The 9010-nt window shown below is 40.8% G+C and overlaps 1 non-coding gene across 1 annotated transcript; it reads right to left on the reverse strand.

The window, feature by feature from the left end:
- Positions 1-618: 618 nt before the first annotated feature.
- On the reverse strand, positions 619-693 carry Trnas-cga. Its single transcript has one exon. It is a non-coding gene; the product is annotated as a tRNA-Ser (tRNA).
- Positions 694-9010: the final 8317 nt, after the last annotated feature.

The following is a 9010-nucleotide window of genomic DNA, read 5'->3' on the forward strand; positions in this document are numbered from 1 at the left end:
GATTCAGCTGTTGCAGACAGGCCAAGGTGACAATTCGAAAAATTCAACATAATGGTGGAAGTACCATCAAGGTCGTGATTACAGCTGCCTTTTTCACTTTAGATAACGTGTCTGATATCATTTTGTAAAAAATCTATGGGTGCATAAACAACTTATATAATCATGCAATAAAATGATAATGAGCAAAAATTGATCTGAATGAGTAGAAATGTATGAAATTAAAAATACATAAATAATGTGACTCGTAGCAGGAAAGTCAGTCACGGTAACAACCCTTAGGCTCTGTAATCACATTGTCGAATATTTTTTGAATGATTGTATCATGCTCTGTGCGTGCATCCTGAACATTATTACTTCGTGTTTCCCCATTTCAGCTTCCAGCCATTGTCAGGTCGAGTCGGAGACTGACTTGTAATTGTGAAAGCGTGCCTGTTTAATCTTCGAACTACGAAAACGACGTTACTGAAAGTTAGTCCGGAAAATGCAGTGCAATTGCGCCATAGGTGACATAGATTTCACAGCTGCGCTAGCCACAGATTAGGCTCACATGTCAAAGAGAAAGTGTAGCAAGCACCGATTACAAACATAGAGCTGAAACTTCCTGGCAGATTAAAACTGTGTGTCGGACCGAGACTCGAACTCGGGACCTTTGCCTTTCGCGGGCAAGTGCTCTACCAACTAAGCTACCCAACCACGACTCACGCCCCGTCCTCACAGCTTTACTTCTGCCAGCATCTCGTCTCCCACCTTCCAGCGCACACTTCGCTGCAGAGTGAAAATCTCATTCTGGAAATATAGAGCTGTTCGAGACGTCGAAAATCAGCAAAGATCAGGAGTCAAGCTGTTCACCGTTCGAGTCCATGGCAGGTGGCAGTACTCCAGAAAATGAAAAATCAGAACGAAAAATTCCAGTCATAGCGTTCATTTGTCGTCACTGGTACCAGTTTTAATCACATGATAAGTCACCTGATAAGCAAACGTATTCCAAGTTTTGTCTGAAACGCGCTGAACCACGTTTTTACAGGCAGGCTATCAAAAAAATTATTCGATTACAATGTTTAACCTAGTGCGATTGATGTTTACTATATCATTTTTTAATCATCAGTCTTCTGAGTGGTTTGATGGGGACCGCCACGAATTCCTCTCCTGTGCCAACCTCTTCTCTGTTTTTCTCTGTAGTTTTTACCCTCTGCATATCCCTCTAGTACCATGGAAGCTATTCCATGATAACTTAACAGATGCCCTACGATCCTGTCTCTTTTTCTTGTCAGTTTTTTTTCCATACATTCCTTTCCCCGTCGATAATGTGGACAACCTCCTCATTCCTTACCTTAACAGTCCACTGAATTGTCAACTTTCTTTCGTAGCAGCACATCTCAAATGCTTCGATTCTCTTCTGTTCCGGTTTTCTCACATACAGTGCTGTGCTCCAAATTTATATTCTCAGAAGTTTCTTTCTCAAATTGAGGCCTGTGTTTGGTACTAGTAGTTTCTCTTGGCCAGGAATGCCCTTTTCACCAGCGATAGTATGCTTTTTATGTCCTCCTTGGCCCGTACATCACGTGTTATTTTGCTGCCTAGGTAGTAGAATCCCCTAACTTCATTCACTAATCCTGATGTTAAGTTTCTCGCTAATCTAATTTGTGATACTTTCGTCCATCTTCAATTTACTCTCAGTCCATATTATGTACTCATTAGACCCTTCATTTTATTCCGCAGATGCTGTAATTCTTTTCGCTTTCACTGAGAATAGCAAAGTCATCAGCGAATCTTATTACTGATACTTTTTACCTTGAAATTTAATTCCATTCTTGAACCTTTCTTTTATTGCCGTCATTGGTTCTTCGACGTATAGATTGATCACTACGGATGAAAACTGTTTCACTGTCTTACATCCTTTTTGATCCGAGTACATCATTCTTGGTCTTCAACTCTTATTGCTTCCTCTTGGCTAACGTACATATTGTTTATTACCCGTCTTTCCCTACAGATTACCCCTATTTTTATCATAATGTGGAACGTCTTGCGCCATTTGACGTTGTAGAACGCTTTTTTCCACGTTGACAGAACCTATGACATGTCTTGATTTTTCTTAATTCTTGCTTCCGTTACCAATTTCATCATCAGAACTGCCTCTCTGGTGCCTTTCCCGTTCCTAATGGCAGCCTCATGATCATCTAATCACATCGTCAATTTTGTTTTCCATTCCTTTGTATATTATTCTTGTCAGCAACGTGTAAGCATGAGTTTTTAAGCTGATTGTGTGATAATTATCAGACTTGACGACTTTTGCATATGTTTCCCCGAAATTCTGACGGTATATCGCCAGACTCATACCTTCTACACATCAATATGATTAGTCATTTTGCTGCCACTTCCCGCACTGATTTCAGAAATTCTGATGGATTGTTGTCTGTTGCCTTTGCCTCATTCATTCTTAAGTCTTCCAAAGCTCTTTTGAATTCTGATTATAATATTGGATTCCCTATCTTTTCTATATGGAGTCCTGTTTCGTCTTCTGTCACGTCATAAGACAAGTCTCCCCTCTCATAGAGGCCTTCAGTGTACTCTTTCCACCTACCCGATCTCTTCTATACATTTAACACTGGAATCCCCATTGCACTCTTAATGTTACCATCCTTGTTTTTAATTTCACTGAAGTTTATTTTGATTTTTCCTTCCGACAGTCATTTCTTTCCCAATTTCCTCACATTTTTCATGCAGCCATTTAGCCTTAGCACTTCCACACACCTTCTGTTTATTTCATTCCTAAGTGACTTGTATTTCTATATTCCTGAAATTTCTTAAACATTTCTGTACTTCCTTCTTTCATCGATCATCTGAAGCATGCCTTCTCTCACCCACCGCTTCTTCGCATTTATCTACTTCACACCTATGTTTTCCTTTCCTGTATCAAATATTTATCAGCTACTTTACGGTTGCATACTGACACTGTTAAAAATGAAGTTATGGGTCAAGTTCACGTAATGAAAATGCCACAATCGACCACAGTGTTCTGGTAGATGGGCATCAATATTATGTCGCGACAATATTATATCCTTATATCCATTATGACACTAGTCGCTTGCGTTACCCACGGGTGTCAAGCCTACACTTCAACGGTGAAATCTTTGGCGAGCTCGGGTGCCTGGTGAGGGACGCGAGGCCGGGGTTGCTGGAGCTGGCAGAAGTCCCACCGCTCCACCTCCAGACGCATATGCTGGTCAATAAGCCGCTACAGCGCGACTGAGCAAAAAAGCTGAAGTGCGCAATAAAACGTTGGCGCGAATCCAGCGCAGACTGCCAGTGCGCTCTGCTGAATAATTCAGCGCGGAATTCAATTCGAGAAGTTTTCAAATTCCTGCCAAATTATTGCCCTGATTTCTACATTTAAAACCGTATCGAAGTTATAAAACTGAAAGCCGTCACTTCTGCACACATTTTGTCTCATCAGGGAAAACTTGTCCTCGCCTTTTGCGAGAAAATGTCAGAGATAATCTTCCTCGGAGGTATTACTGAAAAAGAAAAATCTTATATGTAACTGGTATACCAGCTAACTTGACACTAGGTTTTTAAACAGCGCACTTTGACGTATCGAATACATAAAAACACCTTCATATTCCCCAATTTATTGACATGAAATATAACCAGTTTAATTGATATTTCTCTTTATCCCCAGCAATACTCCAGTCCCAGAAGACTGATTGAGTGACGTTCAGAACAAGAAGACTTATTATGGAAAATATCATTTAGGATCAGGCTTCGTGTGGTTTAATACATCTTGTACGATACATAAGATACATCAAGCACAGCATTAGAAAATAAACTAGAGATATGTGGAACCCACTAGTATCGGAGAAGACAGTTAAGAGAAAATAGGTTTAGAAATTTTGGCTTCATAAAATGTTTATGTAGCATAGCGTAACAATTTGTGTTGAATTTGAAAAAAAAGTCAAAAGACATGTGTATTAAGTGGATCAACTAGGGAAATTCCGACTCGCGGATCAGGTACATTACGACGCAACCCACTCCTGCAGTCGAATATACATCTAATTTTTTGGGTGATCTAAGGTTATGAAAATAGCATTTAAGGCACTGCCTAGCTAAGCTAGCATTCTCTTGAATTAGTTCATCTTCTGCTTATTATATAGATCCAGTCTTCTCAAAACGAATACTCATGTACTTATGAAGTTGATACCAAGGGTGTTTCACAGCCCAATATGCAGTTTTTACTTTGTGTGCAAAGGTCTTTTATTATATTTTGAAGTAGTAATCGAAAACAAGTAACTATCTGCTCACATAAAAACTGTCTATTATTTATATTTTCTAATATGAAAGTATACAACAGTCAAAATTTCCAAAGAGCAAAAAGCAGTTATTTCGGGTAATGTCTGTTGCGACTGTCAGAAACTGAATCACATATATTAAAAGACGCATAGAAACTTCACCATATCTTCCATCCAGCAACTACTTTCTTTGTCATAACTAAAACTTACGATTTTATGCTCCTGAAGCATGGCACGAAGTGTGACGCAAGCTTTCTCAGGATTCTCCATTGTCAAGGAATTCTCAGATACCATATGGCTTAAGATACATGGCAAGCAGAAGTTGCCTGAAACATGCTTTATTACACAAGCCAACAAATACATCAATGTCCACAAAATGCACTACAGTTTTGAGTCTCTTTAGAGATACGTGCGGCACGATTCGGAAAAGAAGTTCAGCAGTTGTTTAGCTTACAAGACCACACATCAACTCTCTTGTTTTCAGAAAAACTGCAGAACGACCGCACGAAATATGGCAGCTAAAGCCCCCTTCACACCGAAGCGAACATAAGCGAATGAGAACTCTCTCTGGTGTAAAAGCTTGGATATATTGCCATTCGATCGTACGCGGATCGCATTCTCAGGGATTCGCTTGTGATCCGTTTGGTGTCTGTTTTAGAGCAAAGCATCAAAGGAAGTTCACGTCCCCTCCGCTTCAGCGGACACACTGCACTCGCTTTTCTGCGGTGTGCTGTTTTTCGATCGCGAACTGTTGTTGGTGTTGTTTATTGTTAAGTGTCTTTTGTGGTGATGAAGTGGTTGGACTTAAGAGTACTTCCGTTGACAGTAGAGCGCAGATCCTACAGGTGCTGATGGAATCCTAAATGAACTCAGTTCTATATTCTTTTGAGCACGAAAGAGCTAAACAGCGTCAAGTTCGGGAATGGGTGCTGTCGATAAATATATTTCCAAGTAGTATGATATTCTCTCCTTCCCCCTCCACATCTACAGATATTGCGTAAGTGACAGATAATGTGGTGCACAAATTTTCTGGTATCTACTATGTCCTGTTTTCTTCGTTTATTTCTTCATTTGTTTCATGTAATTGCTGCAAGAGAAATAAATGTCATCAAAATAAAGAAATGATGTACATGAAAGTAAAAAAAAAATACGAAAGACCTGTTAATTCTCTTGGCTTACAGTCATGGTATATCTTAACGTCGCAGTTAGCTACTGTTTCACGAAATTTAAATACAGGAAAAGAATAAGTGAAAATTATTTTCTCTCAGATTTTTACTTTACGTTACATTACTTATTTTTAGTGGATGCATCTCCCACGTATTTTCCTTTAAAAGATCAGTGAATGTTTCACATATGGCACTACAAACATGCTTCATGAATTGTTTGGGAAACAGATGCGGCAAATACACGAAATATATGAGTTTAGCGTAACTGTCATTTGTTGCTAAGAATCGAAATGTTATTGCTGGTCTCTTTCTTGCTGATATCAATCGTCGATAATTTATGTCTTGCTTCGAAATTTGCGGCCTAGCTGCCGTTATTAGAAGGCGAAAGTAGACCAGGAACAAGCATGTGAAGGTTTGGAACAGAGCAAGCGAATGTTGCAGGCCTGCCGTTGTGGCTGAGCGGTTCTAGGCGCTTCAGTCCGGAACCGCGCTGCTGCTACGGTCGCAGGTTCGAATCCTGCCTCGGGCATGATGTGTGTGCTGTCCTTAGTTAGGTTTAAGTAGTTCTAAGTCTAGGGGACTGATGACCTCAGATGTTAAGTCCCATAGTGCTCAGAGCTATTTGAATCAGTTTGAATGTTGCAGCTGAAAATCACTGTTTCTTTCACGCCGGCGCAAGAATTTTTCTGTGTGTACTGCTGTACTGAATATAGGTTAAGAAACTTTATCGTGACAAATCTTAACGCCAAAAACCAAAACACATCTTACGCCTTCTCTTCCGTTCGCTCTACTGTAAATGCTTATTCATAGGTACAAGTAATGATGACGCGCTTGAGCGAACCCCCTGCGCATTATTTCCGAAAGCACGTTCGCTTTGTTCGCTCCGGTGTAAAGGAGCTTAACAGTACGGCCTAGCACCGCAGGGAGTGCTGAATGATGTGCCACAGCCCTTAGCATACATTTCGCACTCATTCATTAATTGTTCTGAGGCCAATACTCTATGATATTTTTTGTTCTCTTACGCTATTTCATAATTCCACATTTTCGCTAAATGCCTCACATTCGCAACATATCACGTTATTCTTAATAGCAAAGCTTACGATGGTTAAAATTCATTCATATACAATTCTGCGAATGAACCTTTTTCGACTGGATTGTCACGTAGTGACATTCAGCCGCTCATCGGATGAGTTTTCACCTAACGCTGCGTCATAAGACGCCGAAGGTCATTAACCATTAAACAAGCGTGTCACCTTCAGCAGACTATTTATTGGTGGAAGCCTCACGTGAACTGTGACGTATCTGAGGCCAATGCTCGTTCCATACGGTCTTGAAAATGAGTACCCTACCGAAAGGCAACAGTGACAGAAATATTTACGTGGGTTTTGCAAGTAACGAACTTGACCGAAAAAGTAATGACCAAAATTGATAACTTTTTGTTATTATTAAGTTTGAGACTCTTCGATAATTTTTAGACCCAGTGATCCCAAGTTACACATCATAAAATAACTGATTTTTCTACGCTACTTAACAGAGTATGCTGTAATAACTACGTCTCTCAACAGTTATTTATTATTATCTCAGTTGCACCGCGATTCTATGTAGTCAGACAAGAGCAACGTGAAAGAGTAGGTAATGTTCATCCACCACCTGTGGCGTCCATTCCAGCTGGTTATCACCTAAATTTATGAAAATATGCTAAATTTGACAAAAACATATAAAAACTTGTGAGACCAGTAACCGACAGTGTAAAAGCACATGCGCTTAGATAATACTGAGTAAAAGACAGTGCTAAAAACCGGATGACTGGGAAGACCAGTTGACAGATGGATTCTAGGAGCCGCCTTGTGCAGGGCTGGAAACTCCCTACTGAATTGTATTTGAGTGAATAAGTGTCATTTTATAGGTTTCCTCATCACCGCGTGACGACAATTTTAGTAATTTTATCGACATTCGTTTCTCTTAATAAGTATAACGAAGCTGATAATCGCCCTGTTGATAGCCCGTACGCTCCAATCACACACCTGTACAGCCAATTACGAGGACGACGCCTCAAATCCGCGTCCGGCCATCCAGACTTAGGTTTTCCGTGATTTCTCTAAATCGCACCAGGTAGATGCAGCGATGGTTCCCTTGAAAGAACTTAGTCGATTTCCTTCTCCACCCTTGAAACAATCCAAGCTTACGCTCCCTCTCTAATCAAATGTATTTCGACGGGATGTTGAATCCGAATCTGGTTTATGTTGCTTCCCTGATATGGCGGATTTACCGACCGCTGGCGACAGAGGCACGCTCCACAGTAGTTCTGTTCTTGGAGATGTCGGTGAGCGGTACGTGTCTGTTTCGATACACACGTCGTTTCGGGGAGTTCTCAACCTCTCCCAGGTCAGTGCGCACGTTGTCCCCTAAGGTGAACCGCGATGTCGGATGCTCTGTAGTCGTGCTGAATGCTGAACCTCGCTCGCCGGTACCGTAGGCCTCGAGAACATTGCGACGCTGGAGCTTAGGTCAGCTTCCGTCCTGTACCGGAGTTGTGTTAGTAGATCTTCGGTCTACCTATCAGTGTTGGCTGCTGTGATTACGTCAGTACCGCATGGTAGACTCCGTCAGTCATAGATTCGGATCCTTGATCGTCTCGCAGAGCAGCAAGTGCAAGACTAACACTGGAACAATCTACCATAACCACAGTGCGAACGACCTGAACACCATCAACTCTGTTGATCGGGTGTCAAAAGGGGGGGGGGGGCGGAGGGCGAGATGATTCTGCTCTTCCCGAGTCGTCAGAGGTCTTCAGTTCCGCTGCATTTACGTAATGAATTTATTACAGGTTCTTTACTGCTTATTCAAGCTCTCGCTAATCGTTATTGCGTCCTATAACTTCTCCTGTATAACGTTGCAGCAGTAGTAAAGGCAGTTTGATCTGCACTGTTCTAACCATTTTCTGCTGAATTGCTCGTAGCACAGTCTCTCGTAAGAGTGCTAATGTTTTGCCTGACCTAGTAACGGTGCCGAAATGTTTATGTTTCCCAGCTGGCGGCTAGCGACACTAGCGCGTGGTTGAGTAACACCAACTGACGAAATTTGTAAAACTTTTTACTCTCACGTTCCCTTACAAGTTTTGTCGCATAACAGGATTGTCAGTGGAACCTAAGGATTTCAGTTCAAGAGCATCTCCAGAAAACGGTTTAGATGTGTGAAGTAAATGAGCAGTAGAAACTCTAATAAATTATCTCCAGCCACCATTATATCATTTAATAGATTTAAGGTTGAATAACAAGTACAATGCTTTTGTTCTACTGGTTTTTGTTTATTTCGAATTAGTTTTCGCCTTATTAAGCCATCTTCAGGAAAGAACTGACTAGCGTCTGGAAGAGACACTGGTTCTTAGGTAACTAAACATTACAGGCGAAGATATAATCACTTGCACAGAGTGTTGCGCATCTTACTTGTTTCTTAATGTTGAAATTACACTTTACGCAATGGACAATGTTAAACACAGCAAATTATTAAACTATAATAAACTATTCATTTTTCTATTACAATGGATATTCTACATTA

Source organism: Schistocerca americana, chromosome 1 (assembly GCF_021461395.2).
Source record: "Schistocerca americana isolate TAMUIC-IGC-003095 chromosome 1, iqSchAmer2.1, whole genome shotgun sequence".
In the NCBI taxonomy this organism is placed as follows: domain Eukaryota; kingdom Metazoa; phylum Arthropoda; class Insecta; order Orthoptera; family Acrididae; genus Schistocerca; species Schistocerca americana.